The sequence below is a fragment of the Cervus elaphus genome, chromosome 20 (assembly GCF_910594005.1).
Source record: "Cervus elaphus chromosome 20, mCerEla1.1, whole genome shotgun sequence".
In the NCBI taxonomy this organism is placed as follows: domain Eukaryota; kingdom Metazoa; phylum Chordata; class Mammalia; order Artiodactyla; family Cervidae; genus Cervus; species Cervus elaphus.
This window is the reverse complement of record NC_057834.1, coordinates 119529726-119556990: the sequence shown is the minus strand read 5'-3', so window position 1 is coordinate 119556990 and position 27265 is coordinate 119529726. Positions and strand designations below refer to the sequence as shown.

General features: G+C 46.0%; 1 long non-coding RNA gene and 1 pseudogene across 1 annotated transcript; one reads left to right on the top strand and one right to left on the bottom strand.

Moving 5' to 3' along the window:
* The first annotated feature begins 5721 nt into the window (after positions 1-5721).
* LOC122677922 lies at positions 5722-24076 on the top strand. Its single transcript, XR_006335955.1, has 2 exons — positions 5722-5783; positions 23463-24076. It is a non-coding gene; the product is annotated as an uncharacterized LOC122677922 (long non-coding RNA).
* On the bottom strand, positions 11334-25378 carry LOC122677921 (annotated as a pseudogene).
* Between the last annotated feature and the right edge of the window lie 1887 nt (positions 25379-27265).

Genomic DNA, 27265 nt, shown 5'->3' with positions numbered 1-27265 from the left:
TATATATATATATGTATGTATATATAGAGAGAGGCTTCCCCAGTGTCTCAGTGGTAAAGAATCTGCCTGCAATGCAGGAGCCACAAGAGACACGGGTTTGATCCCTGACTTGGGAAGATCCACCGGAGGAGGGCATAGAAACCCACTCCAGGATTCTTGCTTGGAGAATCCCCATAGACAGAGGAGCCTGTTAGGCTACAGTCTATAGGGTCACAAGGAGTCAAACATGACTGAAGTGACTGAGCATGTACATATATATATACATAGAATATATATATATATAGATATACATATCTATATATATATATATATATAGAATGTAATTCAGACATAAAAAAGGAAGGAAATCTGGCTATTTGTGACAACATGGATGAAACTTGAGGGCATTATGCTAACTAAAATAAGTCAGACCAAGAAAGACATCATCTCACTTAAATGTCTAATCCAAAATAAAATTAAACAACTGGACTTACACAGAAAAAAATTGGAGGTTGCCAGAGGACGGAGAAGGCGATGGCAACCCACTCCAGTACTCTTGCCTGGAAAATCCCATGGATGGAGGAGCCTGGTGGGCTGCAGTCCATGGGGTCACACAGAGTTGGACATGACTGAGCAACTTCACTTTCACTTTTCACTTTCATGCGTTGGAGAAGGAAATGGCAACCCACTCCACTGTTCTTGCCTGGAGAATCCCAGGGACGGGGGAGCCTGGTGGGCTGCCGTCTATGGGGTCGCACAGAGTCTGACACGACTGAAGCGACAGCAGCAGCAGCAGCAGCAGAGGTGGGGGATGGGGGTTAGGCAAAGTGGGTTGAGCCAAAAGGTTCCAACTATCAGTTATAAAACAAATAAATCTTGGGCTGTAGGAGATTCTGACTTGATCCCTGGGTCAAGAAGATCCCTTGAAGGAGGAAATGGCGACCCACTCCAGTGGGATAGACTTATGCTTTGTATCATTATTCATAATTTAAATGATGAGCAAGATATACAAAAGATAAGGCAATCATTTAAACCTCGGCCTGTATCTTTGCTAAATATTGGAAGTCTAGCACTAACAGACATACCGTTCCTGACAGGCTTCTATATTTTAAAAAGGGCAACAGAAATAAGGCCGATCTTTTGAAAGTTTTTATATTAAATAGATGAGATCGTCTTAATCAAAACAATAAACATTAGCTCTACTCCAAGATGGCTTTGTTAAGGTAGCAAAGCCTGGTAATTGTATAACACTTAAACCTTTCTATTCAGAGGGGCAATTCTTAACAATATGTTCATTAGTAATGATTTATTGGGCTTCCCTGGTGGCTCAGAGGGTAAAGCATCTGCCTGTGATGTGGGAGACCCAGGTTCGATCCCTGGGTCAGGAAGATCCCCTGGAGAAGGAAATGGCAACCCACTCCAGTATTCTTGCCTGGATAATCCCATGGATAGGGGAGCCTGGTGGGTTACAGTCCACAGAGTCGCAAAGAGTCGGACACGACTGAATGACTACACTTAGTTCCTTACTTATGAGGACTTCCCTGGTGGCTCAAATGGTAAAGCGTCTGTCTACAATGCGGGAGATCTGGGTTCGATCCCTGGGTTGGGAAGAACCCCTGGAGAAGGAAACGGCAACCCACTCCAGCAATCTTGCCTGGAAAATCCCATGGAAGGAGGAGCCTGGCAGGCTGCCCTCCATGGGGTCACTACGAGTTGGACATGACTGAGCAACTTCACTTCGCTTCACTTCAATGATTTATTATTAGTTGCCTGAGTGCTCGAGCCTGCCCAGTCTCTCAGTCGTGACCAGCTCTTTGTGTCCCCATGGACTATAGCCCTCCAGGTTCCTCTGTCCATGGGATCTTCCAGGCAAGAATTCTGGAGTGGGTTGCCATTTTCTCCTCCAGAGATCTTCCTGACCCATGGATCAAACCTGTCTCCTGTGGTCTCCTACACTGGCGGTCGGATTCTTTACCACTGCACCACCTGGGAAGCCCTGTGACTAGCTATTCCTATTTAATTAGCCATAGCACTCATAATATTAATGGTACAAAAAGTTTTCGGGTGTGCATAACTTCAGAAAACATCTAGTTTATTGTCTTCGATGGAATACCTATACGAATTGCCAAAGATTATTAAAGAATCACTATGCTCATGAGCTTCCTCTGTATTAATATTTATCATTGCTCAGTTCTATTCCTTGCCTTAATATTAACACATTGAATTCCTCTACCCATACCACATCCATTAATTAATATAAAATTAAGGATATGATTTATTTTATCAATAACACATTAGCTCTGTACTCCATCCTAAGGTCAGGATGAGCTTCAAATTGTAAATATGCCTACAATTGGTACATTAGGAGCAGCTTGTGGGGCAGAGAAGGGACTGAATTTACCCGAGAGATTCCAGGGAGAATATGACCCTGCCAATGTCTTGATTTTGGCCCAGTGATATTGATCTAATAATATGACCCCAAGAATTATAGCACAATAAATTTATATTGTTTTAAGTCACCAAGTTTCAAATAAATTGCTACAGTTCTCCTGCAAAACTAATAAAGGTAGGATGGTAATCCTTTCTCTGAATATCTCACACAATTATTCATTCATTCGTAGTCATTCATTCACTCAAAAATTAATATCTTTGGAGTTCATGGTTTAGTGCCTTAGGCAGAAAAATGAATTAGTTCAATAATATGTGATAAAGGATGTACAGAAGGCATGAATAGTAGGCTTGGGCCAGCTAGGGAAGGTGAAAATTAAAAATAAAGATATCTGGAGGATGGATTGGAGAACACCAGTTGGCGACACTAGGAAAATTTTCCAAGTATTGGCAAATCCGCGCATGTCATACATGAAAAAGCAAGGGGTGAGGACATCATCTTCAACTCGTCATGCCTCTCACTTTTCCCACGATTATCTCCTTCAAGGTCATATCCAAGGCCCATAACACAGAAAGTAAAACACCATACATTTCAGGAAGAATTCTTTGGAAAGCTTTCTCAAAGGGGCCCCATTTCCTACAGATATGCTCTTTGAACTATTTAACCTCTTATTCCCAACACCCTCCTCCTTTGTCCATCCTCATGACAGGGGATTTATTACACAACCCCTGAGGCCAGAGTTCTTTTCTTTATCCCCTAAATCCTGAGCTCTGTCCAAACTCCAGGGCATGTAACTGCTTACACTCATTCCTCTCCACTTTCACCTCATTCTTTGGTTGCCTCCCATCCCCCTCTCTGCCCCACACAAGGACTCTTGGACCCTGACTCTTTCCCTCACTTGGCTCAGTACTAGCTTTTCTCCACAGCACAAGGACAGTAAGGGAAAGAACTCTGAAGTGGGAGAAGCTGGATTTGAATTCTGGTTGTTACCCTTTCCCTCCCTCAGTCCTTGGCCTCTTCTATATAGCTGGGCTCAAAATGCTTGGTAATAGCTAATGTTAGTAAGCTACCCCCTACATTAAAGGAACTAAGCAAAGAACACTATATGTTTTATCCCACAAAGATCCTACAAGACAGATTAAAATAATCCCCATAGTCTAGACAAGAAAACAAAGGCACTAAGTATAAACTGATTGCAGCTATGAAATTAAAAGCCGCTTACTCCTTGGAAGGAAAGTTATGACCAACCTAGAGAGTATATTAAAAAGGAGAGACATTACTTTGCCAACAAAGGTCTGTCTAGTCAAGGCTATGGTTTTTCCAGTGGTCATGTATGGATGTGAGAGTTGGAGTGTGAAGAAAGCTGAGCGCTGAAGAATTGATGCTTTTGAACTATGGTGTTGGAGAAGACTCTTGAGAGTCCCTTGGACTGCAAGGAGATCCAACTAGTCCATCCTAAAGGAGATCAGTCCTGGGTGTTCATTGGAAGCCTGATGCTGAAGCTGAAACTCCAATACTTTGGCCACCTCATGCGAAGAGAGAGTTGACTCATTGGAAAAGACTCTGATGCTGGGAGGGATTGGGGGCAGGAGGAGGAGGGGACGACAGAGGATGAGATGGCTGGATGGTATCACTGACTCGATGGACTTGAGTTTGGGTAAACTCCAGGAGTTTGTGATGGACAGGGAGGCCTGGCCTGCTGCGATTCATGGAGTCACAAAGAGTCAGACACGACTGAGTGACTGAACTGAACTGAAGAGGCTAGGTGCTTGCCCAGGGTCACTCTGTTGGTAAGAAGTAGAACCAGGATTCAAACCCAAGCAGTCTGGCTCCAGATGCTTTGCTGTTAACCATGAGCATAAAAAGATAATGAGTGGGATGAACTGCTGTCCATATATGAATGCAGCCTAATTTTCCAAGAGTGTTTCATGCTTGATCTGTTTCCAGTGATCCAAGTTGCAGTAGAGTCTTTTTATCAACTCCATATACTGGTATGAATGCAGCCTCACTACTCAGGGCTGCCTTTGTGAGAAAATGTTGGGGAAACTCTGTGGTTAGATGTACCAATCACTGAAAATGATGTTTATGGAGAATTTTCAATGAGCTTGTTACAAAGTGAGATTACTAAACTGTAGAGCATGAGCTAAACTCTTTAAAAAAATTATGTCAACTGTAGTTAATATTTATTAACCAGTAAATATTTTTCTCATTCATTTGGTACCCACCTAACCCAACCAAGGACTCCTTGAAAGTTGTCACTAAACATTCTATGTCTTTATAATTTCCATAACCTGGACCAGAAGACAGTACCTACTGATGATCCTCAGTAAATACTTACTGATTGAAAAATGAATGAAAGACGGAGGAAGTGTAACTTTGGACTAGTTAAATCATCATCTTCAACAGACTAGGGTCGGTTTTTAGTGCCATATTTTAGTAAGGAACTTAATATTTTTGTTTCAGGATGCTTCCTGGATCAGGTTATAGGCAACAGAAAGGTGGAAGAGGGAGTGTAGTCAACTCCCAAGTCAGCAGCTTGAAGTGATTACTGCTGTGGGGAAGTCACAGGCACTTCTTGTTCTCTGCATTTGAAAAAGTTGGGTTTGATGCTGATGCAATTTATCATATCTTGTTTACTTTTACACTCATATAAAAACAGCAACTTCCAGGAATAGTCTTTCAAGCCTAACTATTTGCTTGCTTTCCCCACGCAGTGGAAGTCACAGAACAATTCTGTTTATTTTAGCCTGGGACAATATGCACCACCCCCACTGAAGCTGGTTTAAAACTCAACATTCAAACAACTAATATCATGGCATCCAGTCCCATCTTCATAGCAATTATATGGAGAAACAGTGGAAACAGTGACAGACTTTATTTTCTTGGGCTCCAAAATCACTGAAGATGGTGACTGCAGCCATGAAATTAAAAGATGCTTGCTCCTTGGAAGAAAAACCATGAGAAGCCTAGACAACATATGAAAAAGTAGAGACATTACTTTACCGACAAGGGTATGTGAAGCTAAAACTATGGTTTTTCTAGTAGTCATGTATGGATGTGAGAGCTGGACCATGAAGACGACTGAGTGTCAAAGAATTGATGCTTTTGAACTGTGGTGTTGAAGACTCTTGCGAGTCCCTTGGGCTGCAAGGAGTTCAAACCAGTCAATGCTAAAGGAAATCAATGATTGGAAGGACTGATGCTAAAGCTGAAGCTCCAATACTTTGGCTATCTGATGGGAAGTGCTGACTCATTAACAAAGACCATGATGCTGGGAAAGATTGAAGGCAGGAGGAGAAGGGGATGACAGAGTATGAGATGGTTGGATGGCATCACTGACTCAATGGACATGAGTTTGAACAAGCTCCAGGAGATGGTGAAGGATAAAGAAGCCAAGTGTGCTACAGTCCATGAGGTAAAAAAGAGTCGGACATGACTGAGGGACTGAACAAGAACAAATCTATATCACCTCTTTCTGCCCGGGTTTAGATACAGAAATGATTCTGAGAAAGCACAGTACCCTTTTTCCGTACTCTGCACAATGCTGGCAGTAAAAGCGGTAAAGGTTTTAAAGCTGTCTCTTCAATGTTTACATAGCGCTTATACTTTCCAAAGGACAATCACAACTACTCCTCAGTTTATCATGTGTTTTTAAGCTTGTTTTACGGACAAGAAAACAGGGATAGTGGACTTTTCAAGACACAAAACAAGTCAATGTCAGAATTAAGACCATCACCTTAAATTTATAACTCCAGCTTTGCTAATACCTGACTCTCATTCATTGTATATAACTTGCCATGTGCTGGCATGGTGTCAGCTGCTTTCTCTATATCATCCTTTCTATACTCTCTGTCCTAGAACATACACCACCCTCCAGACACTCCCTCCAACCTTATCTTGGGCCGCTGCCCCATCTAGTGGCAGCTTCTGGGAGACACCAAGTTTTTTCCTCCTCCAGACCCTGCTTGCTGCTCCCTTTACCTGGAATGCCCTTCCCCTTTCTCTTCACAGGGCCAGCTCCAAATCATCCTTTGCTTTGACCTTGAATGTACTCTCCAACAGGAGTCCATCCTGGGTCTCTCTATCTAAGCAGGGCCTCCCTGTCAGTCTCTCTCCTGGCACTGTGTTTATTCCCTTCTTAGTACTTAGTACTGTCTGCAGTCATTTTACTTTACTGTTTACTTGTTTATTATGCAGGGAGGGGTGCTCCCTACATCTTCCCGGGCAGCCTTCTCTTTTCCCTGCTGGCCTGGCTGGTGACACTGGGTTCCTGAGAGGCCAGGCCTTCTGTTGCTATTTCAGATCCAGTAGACCAGGAGTCTGAACAAGGTACTGTCCTGGGCCCACCAGTTCCCTTAGGCCACACACTCTGGCTTGGACAGTTGCTTGGCTTCCTAAACATCTGTGACCTTGACTATTCTAAAGCTGTGTACACTCGAGGAGGTGAGGGCTTCTAGGACAAGTTGAAGCTTCCGGGGAAAGGGTTCAGCATGCCATGTGGGGAGGGGTCCTGGGCCTGCACCCAAAGTCTGGCCAGGTGGGGACCCACCCTATTTATCACCTGGCTTACCTCTGGGAATCCCTCGGTCCCTGCCTGACTCAGTCTTCTCTGTCTCCTGAAGATCCTAAGGCCCAGATATACATGACTTCTTCCAGTGGATTGGTGAGTGAGCACCTGCCTTCCCTGCCCTTCCCACTCCCCTTTGGTGCTGTTTGAGAAGGACCTTTGCCTGGCCTGTCTCTCCCTACCCTGTTCCCACTCAATCAGTTACCTGATCCATCGGACTGCCTGGTCCCCATGTTCCTTTCTTAAGCTCAGCTGCCCAGCTTCCTAGTGGGATGACAGAGAAGGAGGCAGGAGAACTCATGGCTGGGCAGAGAAGCAGCACTCAGGCACCTTCTCCTGCTGTGTTTGTCTTTGTCCCTGTGTGGACATCTATTCTGCTAGTTCTGTTTCTCTGTTAGAACTCAGGCTAACTCAGATTTTGCTACCCATAATGGTTGTAGAGGAGCAACATCTTAGGGATGAGTTTCCTGAATTGGCTTCTGGAAGGAACTGGTTCTCTAATAGAAGTAGTTGGAAAGACCTAATGACTATGTGGTCACTGGTAAAGAGGACACAGGTGGTCTAGAGCATGAGGTAGCAATGCTGTTGTTTCATTGCTAAGTTGAGTCTGACTCTCTCCATGGACTGCAGCACGCCAGGCTTCCCTGTCCTCCACTTTCTCCTGGAGTTTGCTCAAATTCATGTCCATTGAATCGGTGATGCTATCCAACCATTTCATCCTCTGCTGCCCCCTTCTCCTCCTGTCCTCAATATTTCCCAGCATCAAGGTCTATTCCAATGAGTCTGTTCTTCATGTCAGGTAGCCAAAGTACAGGAGCCTCAGCTTTAGTATCAGTCTTTCCAATGAATATTCAAGGTTGATTTCCTTTAGGAATGACTAGTTTGATCTCCTTGCAGTCCAAGGGACTCTCAGGAGTCTTCTCCAGCACCACAAATCAAAAGCAACAATTCTCTGGCGCTCAGCCTTGTTTATGGTCCAACTCTCACATCTGTATATGACCACTGAAAAAACCTTAGCTTTGATTATATGGATCTTTGCCAGCAAAATAATGTCTCTGCTTTTTAATATGCTATATAGTTTTATCACCATTTTCCATCCAAGGAGAAAGTGTCTCAAATTTCACGGCTGCAGTCACCCTCCACAGTGATTTTGGAGCCCAAGAAAATAAAATCTGTCACTGCTTCCACTTTTTTCGCTTCTGTTTGCCATGAAATGTTGCAATCAGATGCCGTGATCTTAGTATTTTGAACCCTGAGTTTCAAGCCAGTTTTTCACTCCCCTTCTTTCCCTCTTATTAAGAGGCTTTTAGTTCCTCTTTAGTTTCTGCCATTAGAGTGGTATCATCTGCATATCTGAAGTTGTTGGTATTTTTCCCAGCAATCTTGATTCCAGTTTGTGAGTCATCCACCCCAACATTTCGAGTGATATACACTGCATATAAACTCAATAAACAGGGTGACAACATACAGCCTTGACATACTCCTTTCTCAATTTGGAACCAGTCTGTTGTTTCATGTGCAATTCTAACTGTTGCTTCTTGACTTGCATCATTCAGGTTTTTCAGGAGGCATGTAAAGTGGTCTGGTACTCCCATCTCTTGAACAATTTTCCACAGTTTGTTGTGATCTACATAGTCAAAGGCTTTAGCATAGTCAGTGAAGCACAAGTAGATGTTTTTCTGGAAATCCCTTGCTTTCTCGATGATCCAGCGAATGTTGATAATTTGATCTCTGGTTCCTCTATGTTTTTGAAACCCAGCTTACACATCTTGAAATTCTCGATTCACATACTGCTGAATCTTAGCTTGAAGGATGTTGAGCATAGTCTTGCTAGCATGTAAAGTGAGCACAATGGTACGTACTTTGAACATTCTTTAGCATTGTCCTTCTTGGAGATTGGAATGAAAACTGACCTTTGCCAGTCCTGTGGCCACTGCTGAGTTTTCCAAATTTGCTGACATATTGAGTGCAGTCCTTTAAGAGCACCACCTTTGAGGATTTTAAATCAAGATACACAAAACATCATCATTGGATGTTACTAACCAAATTTTTATAAGAAGCAAGATTCTGATGACCATATATTCGATATCTTAGAACTTTTCAGTCAAATTAAAGAATTTAGTAAGACCGGCTGGTTTTTCCTAGCTGTACTGTTAAAAGCACTGAAGGAAATGGATGAGGTTGGGGATTCAAATTTCCAGGCCAAACTACACATAACTGACCAGAAAGCTTCAATGTCTGACCTGAAAGAAACATTTGTTTCGTGTAGCCACAGGGCCTCAGCCAGGGCTGAGATTTGTGAAAACTAAATCCAGAGTCTCATCCTGTCAGTGTCTGAATTACATGCAATTTGATTTCCCAATCTTCTGCCAAAGTGTGAGCATTTATTGGGAAGTAATGGGAACCTGAAATTGGAGTGGGGACATATAGGAAGATCCCAGTGAAGCTGAAACATTAAACCCCTAAATTTAGCTACTTCTTATTTACGAACTGATGAATATATGTGTTCTAGTTATGCACTCCAGAATGAAAAAAATAACTTTAGGAGGGGTGGGTATACAGCACCAGTTAGCTGGCAATAACTTGCATGTCTGAGGTGAGGTTCTCCAGGAGAGTGTAAATGCTCTAAATTAAAGGCCAATGTTTGATGCTGTTTGTCTTTTTTACTTTATTGACTTTTAGTTGATTTGCAATACTGTGTTAGTGTCAGGTGTCCAGCACAGTGATTCAGATATATGCACTATGTGCATGCATGTTCCTTTTAGATTCTTCTCCATGATAGGTTATCGAAATATGTTGAATAACATTCCCTGTGCAATACAGCGAATTCTTGATTTTTATCTACTTTATATACAGTAGTGTTTATCCATTAAGTCCATACTCCTAATTTATTCCGTTTTCCGTCTTTCCTTGGTAAGCTAATGTATGTTTCTATGTCTGTGAGTCTCTTTCGGTTTTGTAAACAAGTTCATTCGAATTATTTTATAGTTTTTCTACACTACCTCTTCCTTTTTTTATTTATTTACTTTAATTAGAGGCTAATTACTTTACAGTATTCTGGTGGTTTTGCCATATGGTGACCCAGCCACGGGTGTACGTGAGTGCCCCATCCTGAAACCCCGCCCGCCCCCCCCCCCCCACCTCATCTCACTGGGTTGTCCCAGAGCATCAGCTTTGAGTGCCCTGCTTCATGTATTGAATTTGCACTAGTCATCTGTTTTACATATGGTAATATACATGTTTCAATGCTATTCTCTCATATCACCCCACTCACCTTTTCCCACATAGTCCAAAAGTCTGTTCTTTACATCTGTGTCTCTTTTGCTGTCTTCCATATAGGGTCGTCCTTACAGTCTTTCTAAATTCTAAATATATGCATTAATATACTGTATTGGTCTTTCTGACTTACTTCACTCTGTATAATAGGCTCCAGTTTTGACAACCTCATTAGAAATAAACTCAAAAACATTCCTTTCTACAGCTGAGTAATATTCCATTGTGTATATGTACCACAGCGTCCTTATCCACTTGTCTGCCAGTGGACATCTAGGTTGCTTCCGTGTTCTGGCTATAGTAAACAGTGCTGCAATGAACAATGGGGTACACGTGTCTCTTTCAATTCTGGTTTCCTCAGTGTGTATGCCCTGAAGTGGGATTGCTGGGTCATATGGCAGTTCTATTTCCAGTTTTTGAAGGAATCTCCACACTGTTCTCCATAGTGGCTATGCTAGTTTGCATTCCCCACTGAGGCATTGTCATTTCTGCCTTACCCTCTGGAGGAGCTCAGTATTTACAAGTGTCCTGAGGGGCCTGGCTTCTCCCTGTGTGGTAGCCAAGACTTGTGCCCAACTGGTTCCTCCCAGGCCCTGCTGCACACACACGCCCCCACCACTTGTGGCATCTGAGGACCCTGCAGGCCCTGTCCATGAGGAAGGGCTGCCAGGGGGCTGGTGACAATGGCCAGGCTGGGCTCTTCTCAAATCTCTTCAGGGGTGAATGAGACCCTTGTGCCTGAACAAGTCTGTAAGTCTTCCCTGCTCTGCAAAGGGTGGGCGCTGGCTGGGCCCCTTTACAGATGTAGTGAGAAAGCTACCGCAGAAGAAGAGGCAGGCTCCTTCCCTGACAGGTGTTGGTGTGTGCGTCTTCCCTCTGAGCCTTAGGCGTCGAGGCCTGTCTCCTGACTCAGCTGTCATGGGAGCCTCAGGTGCCGGACAGGGTGTGGGGCTTCAGTGACACTAGAGTGTGAAGCTGCAGGGGGCCTGGATACACTCTTCCTGCTAGGGCCTCGGCCCCACAGAGCAGGTTTTATCTCCCCTGCTCCTCCCCGCTGTTATTCCCTCCCCTTCTCTCTCTTCTGCTTCATCCAACTCCTTTCAGAGAAGACTCACGCATTCCACATGATATTGTGCACTTTATCCAGGGACGGGGAAAGAGGAAACCATGTGAGTGAAACGGGGGTAGACCCATCTCACGCAGGAGAGAGAAGTGGCCCAGGGAGAAGGGAGTCGCACAGTATTTAACAGGTCCAGAGATGACTCCCCAGGTGTTCTTGTCCTAGTTCCCGGAACCCCAGAATGAGCCTGTTTGGTCTGAGTTGCCCAGGTAAGCACAAAGTCTTGAAGAAAGAGAAGGTTATATGAAGACAGAAGTAGAGGGACATTTGAAGATGCTGCTGGATTTGAATGTGGAGGAGGGCCCAGGAGCCAAGGAATGCAAGGATGCAGCTCTAGATGCAAAAATGGCAAAAAGCAGGATCCTGTCCCAGGTCCCTGGATGAGGCGCTTGTCAGCATCTTGTTTGTGTCCAGGGAAACCCATTTCTGACTTCTCACTCCACAGCCATTAGAGGATAACTTTGTGTTGTTCTAAGGCCCTAAGGCAGAGGCAAATCATTTTACCATCTAAACGGAAGTGATTACAGGGACAGATAGGCGGGTAGAAGGGGAGAAACACAGGAGAGAATACACATACTGGAAGATGTCGGGTGATCAGGATTCAGGTGGACAGTGAGAGATACAGTGGGTCAGAGACAGATGGAGAGATAAGCAGACAGAGAGCCTGGAGAAAGTTGAGAGGAGAAGGGCAGAAAGTCTGCTGCTGGGCAGAAAGCAGGAGATGAGGCAAGCTGGCAGAGGGCAGACAAAAGCAGGAAGTGGGCAAAGAAGCAAGGACAGGAGAGAGTGACAGCAAGACAGGATGGCAGGCAGAGGCCCTCAGAGCTTGTCCTTGTCCCCACTTGGATCAGACAGCTTCCTGAGCTGCAGGTGGATCCCATTTTTGGATCTCAGCACAATGACTGGCATGGGTACAGGGACCCTGGAGGGATCCGGTGACAGCTCAAAGCGAAGCAAGGTCAGGGCCACAGCCACCTTCAGCTCATTCATGGCAAACTGCTTCCCGATGCAGTTCCTAGGTTGGGAGATAAAAAGGAAGTAAGCAGAGGCTTCTAACCCTTGCTAAGAAGAGGGAATCTGGGGTCTCCTCCAGGTGGCCCAGCCCCGATCCCTTCCTTACTAATCACACTGAACTTGCCGGCAAAGCTCTCCCCCTGACAGATGACAAAGTCCATCTGTCTAGCTCCTAACTAGCTCCTAACTCCTACTCCTGCTCTCAGCAGGAAATCCTGGGGAGCATCAGTGCTGTAAGCCACAGAGTCAAATCAAGTGCATCAAGAACTGTGAACTAGTATTTTATTCACTCATCCACTGGCAATTCCTGGTTTCAGGTCAGTCCAGGACACTCTAGGGGCAGGGTGGACACCCTCTCAGGATCTTACTACCTAGTGTGGACAAACAGGCTGCCCGGTCCCCAGAGACGACAAGACAGCATTATGCAAGGAATCAGAATGGCAACAGGGAGGCTTCCTGGAGAAGACAAGGGTTAATCACCCTGAACCTACTGGTCCAATTCCCTCCCAGTTAATGGTCTGGCTTCCTGTCCCCCTCAACCCCTCAGTCAATCTACTCTTGGAACCTTCCCATTCTAATCCAGAAATGACCCTGCTAACCATCCCTTCGGCTCCTCATCTGGCCTTTTCAGCCTCTATTCCTCCCCTCCCTCTAAAGCCATAGTAGCTCCAGGCCTGCTATGTTCCGCATCACAGGGAGGACACATCCCAGTGCCTCAGCTGCATCACAGCCTTCTCTGGATTCTTCCTCACTCACCTGGGGTCTGTCCAGCTCCTCTTCCTGACTCAGTAACTGTTGAGGTCCCCTCCCCTCACCTCTGCCATCCTCATGCTCAAGGCTCAATCCAGTGACCACCACCTCACCCCTTCTGCTGGCTGCACCTCTTCCCATTCGGGACCCTCAAGGCACTATGGGTGTTAAACTAAGGACACATCACATCCAGTGCCCAGCACAGTGCCAGATCATGAATTCTTCCACAGTCTGCCCAATGAATAAATGAGTGAAAGAGTGGATGTGTGAATGACATCTGTCTTGAGTAGACGTGTTGATTTGTTGACAGTGAGCTCTGAGGGAGGCAGGATTATCATCCCTGTGTTCCATCTCCTAGCACAGGTCTTGGTACACGGAGACACGCTTAATACATATTTTCACATTTGAACAATATTAATTGAATTGAAAACACCTCAAGTGGAATGAGAATATAAGAAATATTCAGTCTGACCTAGGAATCAAACCACCTAGTCCCTCCTGCCCTCTAGGAGCAGCTGCATGAGCTGCAGCCATGTCTACAAGGAAGGACTGGACCCTGGTGTAAACCAAATCCTAGAAACAATCCAGGAAGACAGTTACTTACAAAACACTGTTCTGTAAAGGTTGATTCACCAACTGAGAGTTTCCTAGATCTGTACAGTCAGGAAAAACTTGTTTCTACTAAGTTACAAAGTCACTGAAATTACTATTTCAGAGGAGGTTCTGTGCCCTTTAAGATCTTCACAGCAATCATTTAGGAGTGTATCATCCAGGCTAACAGTTATTTCAAGTGTGCTTTATGTTTTACATGCAATAGATTTTTCAAATGCACGTGTCAAACACAAAATAGTCTCCCCCCTTTAGGGAAAGAGCAAATTAGCAAAGATGGCATGGTCAGGCTCTCTCGCCCTGCGATCTCTCACTGTTGCCTCAGGGGTTGTAGTAATGATTGTGGAACAGCTGAGATCACCTATAGCACTGTGTACAAGTGTCACATGGTACTCACTTAGACTCTGGCTACTTTTGTTATATAAGCTCCACCTGGAAAAGCTCTGGGGGTGGTGTGTGGTAGGCCTTTAGGAGTGTCACTATGAAAGCCCTGGTTAATGCTGCATTGGGGCTACGTTGGAGTAATGTCATGGATATATTACATGAGGTTATATTCTAGTTATGTTATGGTTTTTATGGCTGCTGCTACAGAGACTGCGTCAGGCAGCACAGAGCTGTGTTATGGCGGACATAACACATCCAGGAGAGAATAACGTGTCTGAAGTTCCTATGGCTCCTCCAGTCCTCTTCCAGCCTCTTTGCTGATGCTTTACCTATCCTGGGTTCAGCAAACGGTGTGCACAGTGTGAACAGTGAGACAACTGGCATCATGAGCAGTATCAGCAATAGAGTCCCCAAAGCAGACTTGATTGTCCTCCACTTTAAGGTTTTTCTTACTAACATTACTCTGTAGAATCTGGGGCTATGGTATCTAAACTCTGCTTTTTAATAAAGAATTTTGACAACAGAAAATATATGTCATGGTTATATTAATACACAGTCAAATCTATGTCGGATGTACTACAGGAAGAGAGAACACACTCATGACTGTGAAACTTTCTTCAAACTACAACTATAACTGATCACATACATGACTTGAAGCCTCAGGACATGGAATTCCCAATCCAGGCAAGCAAATGACGAATACAGTGAGGGTGGACCGGTGAATGAAGCCGAAAGGTAGTGGGCTGACTAGGAAGGTGGGAGCAGAGAAAATCATCTTTTAAGGTGACTGAAATTGTGCTAACCAAACAAGTGTAGTTTAAATTTCATGAAGACTTCCAGTGCTAAAACGTCATACTCCTAAAGTGAGGAAAACCCTGGATAATTTGGAGTGGCCACTGACATGGAAATGAGGTCAATCCTTGTGGACAGTAGGAGGTCAATGTCATTGTGGTGGGCCCTGAAGACCTTGTACATGGAGACCCACGCCTCCTTCTCAACATACAAGGACAGAACTTCATGCTCCTCATATGAAGGTAGACAGTCACACACATCAGGTAGCAACCAGTGACACTTGCTTCCTCCAGTGCAGAGGTCTCACCTGGGTCCTCCTGAGAAGGGCAGGAAGGCATGGCTGTGTCGAGTAGAACCTGGTGCAAACCGGGTTGGGTCAAACACCTGCAGAGAGAGCACCAGGGCCAGGACATTTGGGGTCAAACCCCTCACATGAATCCCCCGGGGGATAAGAGTCCCAGAGAGGGAGCAGGGAAAAGGTTTGGTGTTGAGAGAGCACCCCATCTCCTCCTCCCATGTCCATCATACCTCTGGGTTCGGCCACACCTTCGGGTTGTGATGAAGCCCATAAAAAGAGAGGGAGACTAAGATTCCTGTGGGGCAGAGGAGAGAGAGAAACCTGCTAGTCCCATAGTGCAGGGGATGTGTGTCTTCACAAAAGTCCTAGGAGCCATCATGGGAGCACATTCTGTCACTCTGAATGAAATGATGCTCTTGCAAGACAGGTGGGTGGGGCATGACAAAGCCCACGATCACAGATTAGGGGTAGATGACCACAGCCAAGGACTGAGAATTAAAAGAACTGCAAGGTTACACTTAGGAGCAGCTCAGGTGACAACTCACATTTGTCAAGTGCCATTGTGAACCTGGGGAATGTGCAATAATCATTTAGTCCTCACAGAAGCACTCCTGTCCCCACGAACCCATGAAGCACCTGAGCCTCAGAGAGGCTTGGGTTGGGTCTATGATCCCACAGTTAGGAGGAAACAGGGCTGGGATTCAGACCCACTGGGTGCTGAGTCAGTGGCTGGCCTCCAGGCATGGCAGGGCTCTCAGACCTCATCATCACCTGCTCTTTGCCGCCATAGAGGGCACCTCAGAGACTAGACCCTCTGACCCACGACAGTGGAGTCTCTTGAGCTCCCTCCTTTACTCACACCCCATGTGGAAGAACCGTGTCTCCCCAGCTTCTGCTTTTCTCTTAAGCCTTCATGATTCAAGAAATAGAACTTTAGGCTCCATCATAAGACCACACAGAAGGACCAACAATTATTTGTTGAGCTTTGTTGCATTCAAGATTTGTGTCAAACATTTTTTCTTTCAGTAGAGGTAAATTACTTTACAGTGGTGTGTTGGTTTCTGCCATACTAGAGTGCAAATAAGGCACAGTTATATATCTATATATATGGAGAAGGAAATGGCAACTCACTTCAGTATTCTTGGCTGGGAAATGTCACAGACAGTGGAGGCTGCTGGACTACACTCTATGGAGTCACTAAAGAGCCAGACATGACTTAGCAACTAAACAACAGCTATATTCCCTCCGTCTTGCACCTCTCTCCCCCTTCCCATTCCACCCCTCTAGGTCATCTCAGAGAATCAGGTGGGGCTCCTTTTTATATAGCAGCTTTCCACTAGATACTTACTCATATTTTACACATGACAGTCTATGTATGTCGATGTTACTTTCTCAATTCATCCTACCCTCTCCTTCCCCTCCTATGTCCACATGTCCATTCCCTATGTCTGCATCTACATTCCTTCTCTGCAAATACGTTCATCACCCCTATTTCCTAGATTCTATATATACATATGTGTGTGTTAATATACGATATTTGTTTTTCTCTTTCTGAGTGCTTCACTCTGTATGACAGGCTGTAGATTCTTCCACCTCACTGCAACTGACTCAGGTTTGTTCCACTTTACACTAATATTCCATTGTGTATACGGACCACATCTACATTATCCATTCATCTGTCAGTGGACACCTAGGTTGCTCCCATGTCCTGACTATTGTAACAATGCTGCAATGAATACTGCAGCACATGTGCTTTTTGGATTCTGGTTTTCCCAAAGTATATTCCCAGTAGTAGGATTGTTGAGTATATGGTAGTATTAATCCTAGGTTTTATGGAGAAGCATTTTAAAACTCAATCAAACTACAGAGTAAATATTATCTTCAGGCAGAGAAGAGCCAGAGCATCCTGGAACTGGAAATCCGCAGGTGGATTACTGGTCTAGCATGTGGTCCTACAGAGTGCTTAGCTGAGTGGTGAGGTGAAGTTCATACCTGCAGGTAAGGAGCGTCCATCAGGGAAAGTGATGGGCTTGCTAAGCTCTCTGCTGATGCTTGGCACTGGTGGATAGAGTCTCAGTGCCTCCTTGATGCACATGGTGGTGTAGGGCATCTGGTCCAGTTGGTCCCTGAAAGCAAGCCCATCTGAGAGCAGGCAGGACAGGACAACCAGGGATTCTCTCTAGCTCAGGTGGGACAGGGCTCTTCCATTTCCTGGACACTCACCAGGTGATGGAGGTGCCACCCCCCAGGAGGCTTTGGATCTCTTCCCGACACCTCTGCTGATGCTCAGGGTGGGAGGCTAGAGCATAGAGGATCCAGGAGATGCCACTGGCTGTGGTGTCATGACCCGCGAACATGAATGTGTCCACCTCGGCACGGAGGTCCTCGTTCGACAAGCTGCTCCCATTCTCCATCTGTGGAGGCAGGGCCAAATGCAGGGTCTGCCCTTCCTGTGTGCTTCTGCCCAAAGGCTCAGACCTCTCCTGCCCACACTCACTCTGGCAAAGAGGAGGATGTCCAGGAAGTCCAAGTGCCTCCTGCTCCTCACCTTCTCCAGCTCTCCCTCCTTCTGCAGGTGAGCCTTCCTCTCCTTGATCACTGCGTCTGTCCCAGAACAGTGGTTCCCAGCCAGAACTGAGCACTCTGAGGAGCTCAGATTCTGCACCCACCATAACCCCATCTGCCCTTCAGGCCCAGTCTGGGTGCCAGGTGGATGAGGGTGAGGGTGGGACTGGGTGAGCATGTCAGGACTGAGAGCTTCTGCATCATCTACTCTAGATGGGAATCCAAGCAGTAACACAGCCCGTGGGGGCTCTGCCTAAATGCTGCTGGGAGGGGGTCTCACTCAGTCATCACCAAGATGGTAACTCCTGTAACTCCCTGTTCAACACCTGACATCCCGACTTCTGGGTTCCTCGTCCCTGAAGCAGGTGGGTGTATTCCAGCTCATGAATAGGAAGCAGGAGTCTGGGCTCTGCCTAAGGGGTCAAGGCTAGGTCACATGAGCCTGATGAAGGTGGGGGAGCAGTCCAGGAGGGAGACAAGAACCTGTGTGTTGATGGGCGATATGGCAGGCCCGGTGGTTCCAGCGGCCTTCAGGTGTCAGCCTGTAGATGAGATCGTTTTGATGGAAAGCATTCCTCAATCGGGAAAAAAACAGATGACTGAGGTCCTTGATGGCCTGGATGTAGGACTGGGAGTTCCTGAAGGGAGAAAACGCAGAAGATACTGGAGTTGAGGGAGGCGCTGACCTGGAGAGGGTCAGATTGCTCAAGTAACACCAAAGCATCATCATTTCTGCCTCATTGCCCTGGAGCCACCCCCTTGGAGTCCTTTGCAAGTGTCCTGAGGGGCCAGGCTTCTCCCTGTGCAGGAGTCACGGACATCTGACTGAGTCAAGGGTGGTCTGGGTGGAATTTGACTGTGGTGCATGTCTCTCTGTAGAATGTTGTTTTTTGTGCTGATAAGCATCCACACTGCCCTTACTGCCTCTCAGGTAAGTCCTTCCCAGCTGATGAAAACAGGACCCTGCCGTTGAACGCTGTCACTGACCTGTCCATCTGGACCCTGCCCTGGTGGCTGAAGGCGCATTTCATGATGGTGTCCAGGGTCATTGAGGAGACATGTCCAAAGATCTCCAGATGTGAGTCCTGGCTGACGAGCTTTTCCCACTTGTCCTGTGGAGGGAGGAGGCACTGACACTGCTCTATTCCCCTAGGAGACCTGTGCTGCCAAGACCAAGCTTTCTCTCTGTCTCTACATCTTCAGATGAGATTTCCTCATTTTCTAAGCAGACATGTTTTAGCAACTTATGGCCGTAACACACGTGTGTATTGCGATACCCATTTTTCTGAATCTTTCTTATACATGCAGTATAATCTCTTCTAATATCCTAGTTAATCCTGAATATTTGGATAGCTTATGATAATAAGTTATTATAATCCATGCTGGATCATTGAAAAAGCAACAGAGTTCCAAAAAAACACTATTTTTGCTTTATTGACTATGCCAAAGCCTTTGACTGTGTGTATCACAGTAAACTGTGGAAAATTCTGAAAGAGGTGGGAATACCAGACCACCTGACCTGCCTCTTGAGAAACCTGTATACAGGTCAGGAAGCAACAGTTAGAACTGGACGTGGAACAATAGACTGGTTCCAAATAGGAAAAGGAGTACGTCAAGGCTGTATATTGTCACCATGCTTATTTAACTTATATACAGAATGCATCATGAGAATGCTGGGCTGGAGGAACCACAAGCTGGCTTCAAGGTTGCCGGGAGAAATATCAATAACCTCAGATATGCAGATGACACCACCCTTATGGCAGAAAGTGAAGAAGAACTAAAGAGCCTCTTGATGAAAGTGAAAGAAGAGAGTGAAAAAGTTGGCTTAAAGCTCAACATGCAGAAAACTAAGATCATGGCATCCAGTCCTATCACTTCATGGCAAATAGATGGGGAAACAGTGACTGACTTTATTTTCTGGAGACCCAAAATCACTGCAGATGGTGACCGCAGCAATGAAATTAAAAGACACTTACTCCTTGGAAGAAAAGTTATGACCAACCTAGACAGCATATTAAAAAGCTGAGACATTATTTTGTCAACAAATGTCCTTCTAGTCAAGGTTATGGTTTTTCCAGTGGTCATGTACGGAAGCGAGTTGGACTATAAAAAAAGCTGAGTGCAGAAGAATTGATGCTTTTGAACTGTGGTGTTGGCTAAGACTCTTGAGAGTCCCTTGGACTGCAAGGAGATCCAACCAGTCCATCCTAAAGAAAATCAGTCCTGGGTGTTCATTGGAAGGACTGATGTTGAAGCTGAAACTCCAATATTTTGGCCACCTGATACCAAGAGCTGACTCACTGGAAAAGACCATGATGTTGGGAAAGATTGAGGGCAGGACAAGAGGGGATGATGAGGATGAGAAGGTTAGATGGCATCACCAACTCAATGGACATAGGTTTGGGTAAACTCTGGGAGTTGGTGATAGACAGGGAGAATTGGACATGACTGAGCCACTGAACTGAACTATGAGAATAACCACCTTCGGCAGAGCAGAAAGCATAGTTTCTCAGGGGACAAAGGGAGAACTTTTGTGTCCTGAGGTCAGATCTGGACAGGTGGTATCCAACACTAGGAAGCAAATATTTCAAGGCAAGGAAAAGCTGCTGCTACAGCTGCTAAGTCGCTTTAGTCATGTCCAACTCTGTGTGACCCCATAGATGGCAGCCCATCAGGCTCCCCTGTCCCTGGGATTCTCCAGGCAAGAACACTGGAGTGGGTTGCCACTTCCTTCTCCATGCGTGAAAATGAAAAGTGAATGTGAAGTCGCTCAGTCGTGTCCGACTCTTAGCGACCCCATGAACCGCAGCCTGCCAGGCTCCTCTGTCCATGGGATTTTCCAGGCAAGAGTACTGGAGTGGGGTGCCATTGCCTTCTCCGAAGGAAAAGCTAAAGTGGCTCTAGTGGGGCTCCTACAAGGGGCATGAGCTACTCAATTGCTTTCATTCATCCGATGTTAGCTAAGAACAGGTGGTACCTGGTCTGGATCAGAGGTGATGTTTGTGAAGGCCCAGCTCTGTGAGGGTAGACCTGGACTCATTTCCTCTCATGAGTGGTTCAGTGATGTGCAGAAGCCATGGAACCCAGGCCAGAGCCCACCTGAGTGACATCCTGGGATATCCACTCTGCCACCAAAGCTGCCATTGTCCAGGCCAGCCAGGGCCAGTTTGAGCTGACCTCCTTGCTCTATTCCCCTGTGTTTAAACATGGAGATGGAAGAAGAGTGGACCCTGAATACACCATGGCCTTGGTTTCTCTTGGTGAGGAGAAAATCATAGATCCATGTTGTTGCCTAGATGTTCCTCTGTCCCACCTAGTTTTAATGAGTGCTGTCTCATACTATGTCGTGAATGCATCATTCTGGGCAGTTCTACTCAATGGGTGTCTGAGGGACATAAGTGTCTGATAGTGGACTATGTCAGCTGTACTGGATTCTAGTGCGTATGGTGACAAGGGATGGACTCACCAGCATCACTCGGACAGAGTCAGCCATGAGTCCCACGTAGGGCTTCAGGATGTCATAGTGGAAGGCTGGGGTCAGCATCCGCCGGTGCTGGAACCACGTCTGCCCCTCCAACAGCAGCAAACCTTTCCCTGAACCACAGATGGGTGTGTATGGGCATTGGGGAGATTGGGGCCATCTAAGGAGGAACCAAGGGTGTCAGCAGAAGTCTCCTCATGGGCAAGGGTCGGTGAGGCCAGTACTCTTAAGGGATGTTAATTTCCAATATGTCTGTCCATAGCATGTGATTGTGACAGCAATGAGGACAAAAAAGTGTAGGGGGGCAGGTGATAAAAAACTTACCGAAAAGTCAGGGAACATTAGAAAAGACTGAAAAGTGATGAAGAAGCAGCTCGGCTTCAGGAGGGCTACAGTGCCATTACAAAGACTGATGGTGTTTTAGAAAAATTATGTTTTATTCAGAGATGGGGGTGCCTGGCACCTGTTGTTCTCCATTTACGCACTCTTGGTTAACCTAATGGGTGGGTGGCTGGCAGTTTTATTTAAATGTACTTACCAATGCAGGGCTTCAGGTGTCTATAGAAAACATGAGCCTTTGGGTCTGAAAAGTAAAGAGGGAATATGGATGGGACAAAACTTGGCAGACAGCCTCTAGAGCAGCTGAGGTCTAGACCATGGGCTCCCTTCTCTTCCTGGTGCTTGTCAAATGGCAGTCAGTCTGAAGCCACCACCCACTTGCCTCCCATCCCTGACTCTCTCTGTCCTGATAGTCACTGTGGTCCCAGGAAAGTAGACTCAGTGTTGCAGAGCAGAACACCCACAGGATTAATTTGGTGAATTGCCCTGAAACAGAAACTCTGTTCAGTGCCATAGAATGAGACCGAATCTGTGATTTTTCTACAATCAGTGGTGGTCTGGCCATCTCATGACCCAGGGCTGGCAACAGTGAAAGGTGCCCAACCTAGGACAGTGTAGACAGGAAATTGGCTCCAGGTCTGGGATCATCTCAAATTGTTTGTAAAAAGAAAAGAGACACAAAAGAGAATCCAGCCCCACCAGGAGTAAAGCGTTTATTAAGAGTAAATAATGTTGTCCTTATCTGGCTTGTGGTGGGAAGGTGTTTGGAGGAATTCAGGCATTGGCATCCGATATGCCAGTGTCTTGTGGAATTTCAAACCCAAGGGCATGTACTCAAATGAAGTTTGTCTGCGGCTGAGGGTTTCCCTCTCACCTGATCTCCCCAGGACCAGCTTCATGTAGTCAGGGTCGTAGAGCAATACAAAGGCCCTTGTGCCCCACAGCCAGCGAACACAGGCCGTTGGGTATTTCTCTACACTTTTCAGTAGGTGTGGCAGCTCAGTCTCCTCTTGGAACTGTCACCAAGGGAAAGACAAGTCAATGACTTCTTTCTTTTAGTTCCAGAGCAGGAGTGGAGGTGAAGGCCTGTAAGGGTACTAGGTGATCACTCTGGATCCATCAGCAGAACTAAGAGTGTTGAACTATTTCTTCTGACCTGGAATCTCATCCAACCTTGCAGGCTGTCCACCATTGTCCTAAGATCAGTTTCTGTCCCATGTCAAGTAGAGTTATGAGCCAACACTACTAACTGCCTACAGAATCTTACATCAAAGACAACTCCATGGCTTATGAAACTTTTGGTAATAATTTGCACACAGGGATATAACTGCTAGAGCAATTTATGATAATTTGTATCACTTGGTGGGCTTCCCTGGTGGCTCAGATGTTAAGGAACATGCTTAGAAAGTGGGAACCTGGGTTGATGCCTGTTTGGGAAGATCCCTTGGAGAAAGTAAGCAGTTTTTTCCCTATTATTTGGCTTATTTAGGGAAGAGATAGATATTTTAAGAATTGACTTTATGTATTAATTTCATTTTGCCATCCTGATCATATATATGTTTGATGCTATCCCAGCATACATGTTAAAGTATCTTAGTATGAAAGAATGTTTGGAATGTGTATGGCTAAGTGAAAAAATTAAATATTACACTGTGTGTGTAATATTATTTTCCATATTGAGTGTGTGCATAGCTGTAGGAGAGATTCTGCATATACACATATGAGAATGGTATTGAAGTAAGATTTTGATCTGTGGATTTTTAATCTCAGTTTCATTGACTAATTGTCAGAAACTTTTGTGCATTACCCATCTTGTACACTTGGAATCTATGTGCGCCCCTGGGTATGGACAACAAAGGCCTTTCCTTTCTGAATTTACCCTTTCTCTTCTTGCCCTGACAGGCTGGTGATTCCACAGGACCCATTGCTCTGCCCCCAGGATGCTGCTGTCAACTCTCCTTGCACTGGATCCACCTGCTCATCTTCCAGGTCTTTGCTCATGTTCTTCCCTTTACCTGGTAGCCTGTCATTTTTACCACAGAGCAACTGCCTCTCCTCAACTTTGGAGACTCAGTTTGTTTTGTCACCTCTGGATTTCTTGTCAACAGTTGATCCCAGGCAAGTTCCAAATAGTCACATTGTCTTTATTGCAATGGCTTCTGTGTAACTCCTATCAGCCCTCTATACTTTGGTATCTGATCTCTACCTGCATCCTTCTACCATGAAGACTCACCAGCTCTGAAGCAATTTGGCTACTCTGGATCACGTTCCTTCCCTGAGCTTGTGTTTACTGAGCAGTAACTCTGTGCCAGACACAGATTGAAGGCACTAAATTAGGAGGCGGCTCTAGATGCTTGTCTGCTTGGAGCCTGCAGGCTAGTGAAATAGACTGAGAGATCAAGGGGGCATAAGAGGAGGGCGTCATGAAAGTGTGATGGACAGAGGACAAAGCCTATGGGGAAGCTTTGGGGAAGGGGGCCTAACTCAGATCTGGATGTTAAGAAAGTCTTCCTGCACTTGCTCTTTCTTTGACTCATAATTTACCAAGATGCTTTTAGGATAGAAACATAAATCCGAGGCAAGGTTTCCCAGAAGAAGCCTATAGCTATGATCTTACAGAGAGAAATAGCTGCATCTAGTTAGCACTGCCTTGTGAGAAGGATGTCCAGGGGGAAAAGAGTGTCCTCTCCACTCCTGGGAGACCCAGGATGATAATGACTGGGCCTGGGGCTTGTGAGACACTCATATGAGGGATGAGATCATTCCGAGGAGAGGACACATGGGAGCTGAGTCCCAGAGGCTGGAATGCACAGGCCGGGGGGGGAGGACCTTGAGTGACCTGGGGTGCAGGAAGGAGAGGAGAGAGAGGTACTGGGCCAGCCCGCAAGGGGCTTGGGCTGCTTCTAGTTCTTGTCCTTGTCTCCACTCTGCTCTAATCGTGCTGCAGAGAAAGAGAGACCTCAGCTCCCTGCAACCTGTGATTATCTCCTAAAATTTGTTTAAGCCACAGACTCTTGGTGAGCCATTTCCACCTAGCCCCTGACTTTGCCCTGAGCTCACCCACCCCCAGTCTAGTGGTGCCAGTGCTGGGTGGGCAGGTGCTGCCCTCCCAACCTGCAAGCTGCTCCTTTCCCTCCTGCCTGTCCCTCCATACAATGGACTGACTCTGCTCTGTGCAGGCTCTGTTCTGGGTGCTGAGGGTGAGGAGGATTACAGGCTCAGTTCCAAGAGCTCATAGTCCAGAGAGAGGACTCCAAACAGGCAGCTCTCCTCACCTGGCCCCATCATGGGAACTTCGCTCCTGTGTGTGGCCTCTGGTGTGGGTTTCTAGCACTGACCTTACGGGACTAGAAAATCACTTAGTCCGAATGAACCAAGCCAGTTTATCTCCACACCTGACATAACCCAACCCAGCAGGTAAGCCTCTTTTCCTGTGACTTGACACCTTCTTAGATTCCTGTTTGTTGTCTCCACACACAGTGAACCCACAGGGCTGATCCATCAGATTAGACATCTGTGCTCTCAGGCAAGCACAGGGCCAGGTATGAACTTGCTGAGTGTGACCATGCTCTAGCTCTCCGGCCCTCCCGATCCTCACACTCCCCCATCCAGCTCCATCTTACCTCCCGCTTGTGTCCATAGAACCAGTGGGAAGGAGGAGACGGGAAGTGATGAAGGGCTTTGAGCAGCCACTGTCTGCGCAGGTAGAGCTGTGCCACCTTGAGCAGAAGCAGAACCAGGCCAAGCAGGGAGACCACCTGCAGGAGCCCAGAGACCCCACCCAGGGCTCTGGAGGGGCTCAGTGCAGAGACACTCATGGTGCAGTGTCCTCTGGATCACTGACTGCCCCTGACTGTGGCTGACCTCCCCTGAGCACCCGGCCTGATCTGGGAGGATCTCCCCGCCCACCTGGGGGAGGGTGAAGGTGAAGGCAGAGCTCAGACCTGTGCCTCCAGATTTGCTGCTGTTTTTTCTGTTTTTTATTTTTGTTTTCTTAAACCAGCTCTTATGTTCCAAAGTATAAGTATTATAAAGAGAAGATAATATTTGTAACTTGATCTGGGAGTTTGCCTTGTTCTAGGATATTGCAAACTATCACATGCTTACATTTTTAAAAACCTTTAGACAGTTTGAAATAAAACAGAAAAGTAAATATTTTTAAAAACTTCCTGAAAACTGAGTCCCTTCAGTGTTCACCTGAAACTATCACACATTGATAATTGAGTGTACTCCAATAAAAATTGGGCTGGTGGCTCAGGGGGTAAAGAATCTGCCTGCAATGCAGGAGATCCAGGTTGATCCTTGGTCAGGAAGATCCCCTGGAGAAAGCAATGGCTATCCATTCCAGCATTCTTGCCTTCAGAATTCCACAGAGGAGCCTGGTGCTTTACAGTCCATAGGGTGGCAAAGAGTTCTACCCTACTGAGCGACTTTCATTTCAGTAAAAAATACAAAACATTAAAGAACAAACAAACAAGCTGATTAAAAAAAAACTTCCTTGAAAAACATATCCCTGTGGTGTCTTACTTAACAGTGTGATATTGTTCAGAATCAGGTTTAATTCTCTAGTACAAATAGCCTTGAAATACTCTGCTTGACCTCATGAATCATTTTCATTTGTCCAAGGCTACTGAAACGTCCACAGGTTCTCGTAAGACAAGCTGCTCCTCTTCACCATCTATGGAGGCAGGTCTGCCCTTCCTGTGTGCTTCTGCCCATAGGCTCAGGCCCCTCCTCCCAACACTCAGTCTGGCAAAGAGGAGCATGTCCAGGAAGTCCAGTGCCTCCTGGTCTTCTCCTTCTCTAGCTGTCCCTCCTTCTCAGGTGAGCCTTCCTCCCCATGATCACTGCATCTGTCCCAGAACACTGGTTACCAGCCAGAGCTGAGGACTTTGGGGGCCCAGATGCAGCCCCACCATAGCCCCAAATTCTTATCTCTATATTGCAGTAGCACATGTGTGTTGAGGTGTGCGTCACATAAGATGGGTAATAATATGTCCATGTGTCTGCAAGAGGGAACAGGCTTGGCTGTAGAGGGGAGTTTCAACACTTGACAATGTGTTTGTGCACTCTAGTGTGTAATGTGTGTGTCTCTGGGGTTGAGTGCATTATTCTGGGGGGCTGTGTCTGATGATGTTTGATGGATATATCTGCTTGAGAGTGAACTTTGGATTGAGCTTGGTGTGATATGTGCAGATGAGAGAGAGGTGGTGTCCAACCATCAGTTGGACAGAGTAGGCCATGAGCCTTACGGAGGACTTCCGGATGTCATGGTGGAAGGCTGGGGTCAGCATCCGTCGGTACTGGAACCACATCTGCCCCTCCAACAGGAGAAAATGATTCCCTGACCACAGATGGTGTATGTCTGTGTGGGGAGGGGGGTGTCTGGGAGACTGGATCAGAGGGGATAGGAGGAACCAAGATTTTCAGAAGGAGGTATGTGACAGGAAAAAGCAGGAAGGCCAGTACATTTCAGGAAAGTGAATATCCAAAATGGCTGTTCCATTAAGATGTGACAGTTTGAGATAAAGGTTAAAAAAGAGTAAGAAGAAACAAGAACCAATGGTATAAAACGAGGAACTATGCACAATATTTTGTAGTAAGCAATAAGAGAAAGGAATCTGAATCCCTGTGCTGCACACCTAACACTGCAGAACAGGGTAAATCAATGACATGGCAATAAAAGTTCTTTAAAATGAGCTATA